Below are 6120 nucleotides of genomic sequence, written 5' to 3' on the forward strand. Positions count from 1 at the left end.
TCCAGCTTCAACTTAGGTCACGTTTAATTTTAGGAGTATCTATCGCTTGCAGACATCAGATTGCGATCTTGTCTTTCTTGATCTGTAGTATCGATTTTTAATTGGAAGATATTCGTAATTCTTCATACTTGACGAAATACCAGCATGATCACATGTTTACAGTATGGTAGGGGAGTGTGATGAGATTTTGAGAGAAGGAGAGGGAGGGGATTATTATAGCTTCTCTTTCACGAGCTTTATCGTACGTGACTTTTTACTAAAAGAAAGGAACCGTCTATCTGTCAGGGTTAAAAATCTACTAGTTTGCTCTGGATTATATGACGTCCCACAGAGACTTATCGAAAACAGGTGTTTTAGCTTAACAAGTAGTAAACCTTTGAACCGATGAACGTGCCATCGACCGACCTTACATTAAATGATGTAACCCTATAGAGATAAGAATAGACAATAACAACATGTTGTTATGGGGATACAAAATATTACATTTTGGCCAAATGACAAATGCGTCACACAAACACTACAAGATACGTATATTTAGCAAGTGTGTTAGACACTATTCAAGATTATACGTGATCTCAAATCAATATTCGGCCTAACATTGACTTTTCTACTTTTTACATGAAAAGGGAAAAAAACAACCTGAAATTTATGGAAATTTTACTACATTTGTGAAAGCATCGACTGTTGAAGTGTAATTGATTCACAAAGAGTTACTTCGAAAACCTTTCGATCAAACTAAATAAAATGGCTGTTCGTATTCTTTTGGTGACCTGCATACTATTTTTCGGCATATCTGTTGTTAATTGTTGCATCTGTGCGAGTCCTCCACCAACACACCAGCAGTTTTGCAATTCCAATATTGGTAAGTATACTACACTAGCTATTAATTAATATTTGCAAATCAATCATGCTGTCTTTCTTGTTGATGTTGATGATCATGATGATTATAATGATTGTGCTGTTGATGATGATGATGATGATGATGATGATGATGATGATGATGATGATGATGAGGATGATGATGAGGATGAAGGTGATGATGGTGGTGCTGGTGGTGATGACGGTGATGATTATGGTGTTGATGATGATGATGGTGTTGATGATGGTGGTGATGATGATGATTATTCTGGTTGTGATGATGATGATGATGATGATGATGATGATGATGATGATGATGAGGATGATGATGAGGATGAAGGTGATGATGGTGGTGCTGGTGGTGATGACGGTGATGATTATGGTGTTGATGATGATGATGGTGTTGATGATGGTGGTGATGATGATGATTATTCTGGTTGTGATGATGATGATGATGATGATGATGATGATGATGATGATGATGATGATGTTGTTTTTTTAACAGTTGTTGTTGATAATGACTATGGTGATAATGGTGGGGATGATGATGATGATGGTGGTTGTGGTTGTTCTGATGATGATGATGATGATGATGATGATGATGATGATGATGATGATGATGATGATGATGATGATGATGATGATGATGATGATGATGATGATGATGATGATGATGATGATGATGATGATGATGATGATGATGATGATGATGATGATGATGATGATGATGATGATGATGATGATGGTGATGATGGTAGTGATGATGATGATGATTATTATGGGGGTGATGATGATGATGAAGAAGATGGTGGTATTGATGATGATTATGATTATGACGATGACGATAATGATGACGATGACAATGACGACGATGACGACGAAGACGGTGACGATGACGGTGACTACTAATACATATTATCGAGCAGTCAACACGCAAGTCGATTCTATACACTGCCAAATTAGATTGAGGAAATAAAAGCAATGTTAGCTTTGACAGCTTCTGGTATAGCTTTGACGGTAGCTTCGATAAGGTTGTGAGAAATATAAAATAACGGTGGAGATCGAACAGCAATCATTCCCATTATATTCCTAAATGATAAAAACCATGTTTTAAGGTTCCCCCTGTCTACCCAAAGTCAATTTCAATTTAGTTTAAATGCTTATAAAAAGTTACCATTCAACACGTGTGTGCTTTTGTTTTAACAAGATCATAATATATGATTTTTTTTTTTTTTTTTTCTTCATTTAATTCTCTGTGCAGTTGTGTTGGCTTTTGTTTATAACGAACATGTGGACGGTTACTTGTCCCACTTAGAGTACGACGCAGTGGTTTACAGCGTTAAGAGGGACAAAGCAGACACAATCCCTAACGATGATAATCACTTCTTGGTCAGAATCAGTATGATTAGGTCTTGTAGTCGCATCATGGACCTTGGAAATTCCTATCTGATCTCAAGTAAGAATTAAATATGTAATAAATTGGTAAAGGTCGCGTGTTCTCTGTTGCTCAAACAAATATCATTTCAGTTTGACGTCAGTGCGTGCGTATGTTCTAACTTTAAGAGAACGTACATTCGCAATGTACATCATATATTGTACATAGCTACCATACAGCTCAATACTACCAAATGACTTCGGGCAAACTTTAAAGTCTTGATACGTCATAGGAAAATGAAATATCTAGAGGGCTAGTAATGTTCCTATAGCTGTTGAGGTTTTCAAGGTACAAACTTTGAAGTAGCTGAATCTGTGTAATGCTCCTTTAAGATTAAATGATATGATGACGTCAGCTTCTCAGTGCAGGCCTAAATGTTGATGTTGACCTATATATTGTTTTATATATTATAATAGCTGAACCCAAACATGTTCTTTTAACTTCATCTACACAACGGAGCACCCTTGGGTGACATTAAAAACCATTTGCCCTTTAACAAAGCATATATATAATATATTTTAAACATATCATTTCATACCATGTCAGTTTTGCGCTGCATCTGAGAAACTAACCTAAATGGTTTGTGTTTTAGACTATTAGCCCAGTTACTTTTGTTGATGTGCTGTCAATGTTTAAAGAGGAATCATTAAAAAAAACATTGGTTATAGACATTTATAACCTGGAGTGAGAGCAGTGCTATTCACCGGTCTGCAACGTAGCACTATATATAATATAAAATCAAGTTTATACCTGAAGTCACCCTTTAAAGGATGAATTTGAAGAAATAAATTAAATATATATTTTATCACAATTGATGTCATCGCTTAGTCTTAGACTTGAACTACTAGTCATAAACAAGGGTACCATAGTACAACAGTGGACAGAACAGTGGGCCGGATTAGCTAGCAAACATTAAAAAAATAAACAACAGGAACAATAGGAACAACACTTATTCTGATTCAAAATTGTTAGGATTGCAATTGGTATCCCCTCCGCTCCCCCACCCCCACCCCCTCACACCTTCTCTTCCTGATTTACACCCCTTCTTTCTCCACCACCCCATCTCCTCCATCCTCCATACCACATACAGCTCATTTACCTTTTTAGTCTGTTGTATCATTTTCCATGATGTTAATTTTTATATTTATTATTTCACAATTTCTCTTCAACAGCTCGTTTTCCTTTGAATTACAGCCAATTTCCACCATTGATGTATGTTGATATGTGTGATATGATTACGAAAACAAGCTGGCTTTCACAATCTGACCTGTATGGTATTGACCACTGGACGTGTCGGCCCCGGTCGTTTGTGCCGATTTATGCAATCAGACATTCTCTTTATGGAGATTAACTTGTAATTTTGGGATGAGAAGAGGTCGCTGTTCCCACTTAAATTAAAATCAGATGTTGCTGTTTCACTTTCCTGAATTTATGTTGATGATGAATAATTCTGCAATGTGCCATTTAAATGTTACACTTTAAGAAAAACACAGGACGATTTGTAAGTATGACAAAGGACATGAATGTATTACTAAATAATACAATGTTCAATCATATATATTAAAACGTAATGAATTTCACGTCGTGCTTTATAACAATATAAATCATATAATTATTACAACGATGGATTTTGCTAAGGAATACAGCTGCTCATATGAAACTTGACAGGGTCACCATCCCTCGTTATTACCTTTACACGTCTGGCTTTAACCCTTTTTGTGGTCGACACATCAATTCTCTACGCTTTTCCTCTAACCGAGCCTTCACCAATTAGCCAACCGATTTCCCGGGAATACGTCACGGTCCCGGTGTGTGTCCTACCAGAAATATATTGCTAGCGAGTCAGCGATGCCACTGGCAGTGATTATGGTGTTTTGAAATAAGCCGCGCTATCGGGAAAACGGACGAAATTACTACCTTACGCGATCAAGAAGATATTAGTGACTTTCGTGACTCATCCTAATGGTGTCTTCGTCCCCTCACCCAGCGGAGCAACGATTATGAACCAGAAAGTCGGTAGACCAATCTTAACCCCCCCCCCCTCTCCCTCTCCTTCTCACATCCTCCGTGTCCTACATTGGAACGTAGTAAAGTAACTAAAGTTTCACCGATTCGTCACAAGGCATTACGAACAACATTTGTGTATGATCTTAGATTTTGCACGTTCACTGCGTACATGATCTTAGGTTTGATTATGATATACAAAGATGGTGCTTATTAACCTGAAAGGGATATAGATCACTTAGGTTCATCAACATCTGATGTAAAAGAAAGACTAATCGGAGATGATTGTAAAGATGAGTTTTCACTCATTCGTCTAAAAAATTTAAGAAAAGTTTGATACGGTTGGGAGTCTATATATGTTGACTGAGTACATGGCTTTAGTTTGAGTTATACTGTACAAAGATAGTGAACAAGAAATATAGCGCACACATTTTCATCTACATTTGAGGTATATAAAAGACTAAACGGATATCAAAGTTAGATACTCATACACAGCAGACTAACATTCTTAAGTAAAAACCACATAAAGACGTACTTTTTCTAAGATTTCTCGATTTGACAAAACAAAGGTAGAAACGTCTAAAATTCAAACAAGTTGCCTACAGTGGAACTACGACCTCCCTGACCGGTGTCGAACCTCTGGACAAACAATCAGCGTCCATAGCCTAGTGGTTAATGTGTCCGTGTACAAAGCGGGAGGCCCGGGCTCGAACCCCGGTGGAGGCTAGAAGTTTTTTCACTGTTCTTGATTTTCCAACTCATTTCGATTTCCATTATTTATATATATATATATATATATATATATATGTATATATATATATATATATATATATATATATATATATATATATATATATATATATATATATATATATATATATATATATATATATATATATATATATATATATATATATATATATATATATATATATATATATATATATAGGGTGTCCGCGTACAGAGCGGAAGGCCCGTGGTTCGAATCCCGGTGGAGGCTGAAAGTTTTTTCACTGTTCTTGATTTTCCAACTCATTACGCTTTACATATATATATATATATATATATATATATATATATATATATATATATATATATATATATATATATATATATATATATATATAAATATATATATATATATAGAAATATATATATATATAGAAATATATATATATATATATAGAAATATATATATATTGTCTTTTCTTCTGTGGTTATTGTGATCCAGTGGGTATACTTTATACTTAATTAATATGATGTGCAAACTCTGGGTGTAGTAGGTGTTGTTGCTGTGTACTTCGGTTATTTTATAGTAAATGAGAAGAACAATAAACTTAGATGCTACTTAAATTAATTTTTATTCAGAAGTAAATAAACATACACTTAAAGCTATAGTAGAGGAGTTCGTCAAGATTGTCCTTTGAGCCTCTATCGTTTCATTTTTTTTATCAAGCTGTTAACTCTGAGCGTCATGGACCCCTCCCCCCCACACCCTGGTAAATACCATTCCTCCCTGAAGAGATGAAAAATCTTACAGTTTATGGATGACACTTTTATGTTCTTGGATGTCATTTTTGATGCTCCTTGTATTATGCTATTAATATTCTCAATTACCTAAAATCCTCTTCGAGTTTATAGGTGAATTATGGCAAGTCGCTTCTCTTTCCTTTAGTTGGCTAAAGAATGAAACCCCTTGCTTTCACAACATATTTAACTTGAAATAGACTAGCCTCAATTAACTGCATACTAAAGCCTTCAGCGCCTTAAGTAATGATTTCATATTTAACTCTACAATCGACAGGATTAATATCGTAAAATTG

The 6120-nt window shown here is 35.2% G+C and overlaps 1 long non-coding RNA gene across 1 annotated transcript; it reads left to right on the forward strand.

Moving 5' to 3' along the window:
• The first annotated feature begins 491 nt into the window (after positions 1 to 491).
• Positions 492 to 5692, forward strand: LOC139961401 (uncharacterized). Its single transcript, XR_011790833.1, has 3 exons — positions 492 to 862; positions 2120 to 2314; positions 3466 to 5692. It is a non-coding gene; the product is annotated as an uncharacterized lncRNA (long non-coding RNA).
• The last annotated feature ends 428 nt before the right edge of the window (positions 5693 to 6120 follow it).

The sequence above is a fragment of the Apostichopus japonicus genome, chromosome 20 (genome assembly GCF_037975245.1).
Source record: "Apostichopus japonicus isolate 1M-3 chromosome 20, ASM3797524v1, whole genome shotgun sequence".
In the NCBI taxonomy this organism is placed as follows: domain Eukaryota; kingdom Metazoa; phylum Echinodermata; class Holothuroidea; order Aspidochirotida; family Stichopodidae; genus Apostichopus; species Apostichopus japonicus.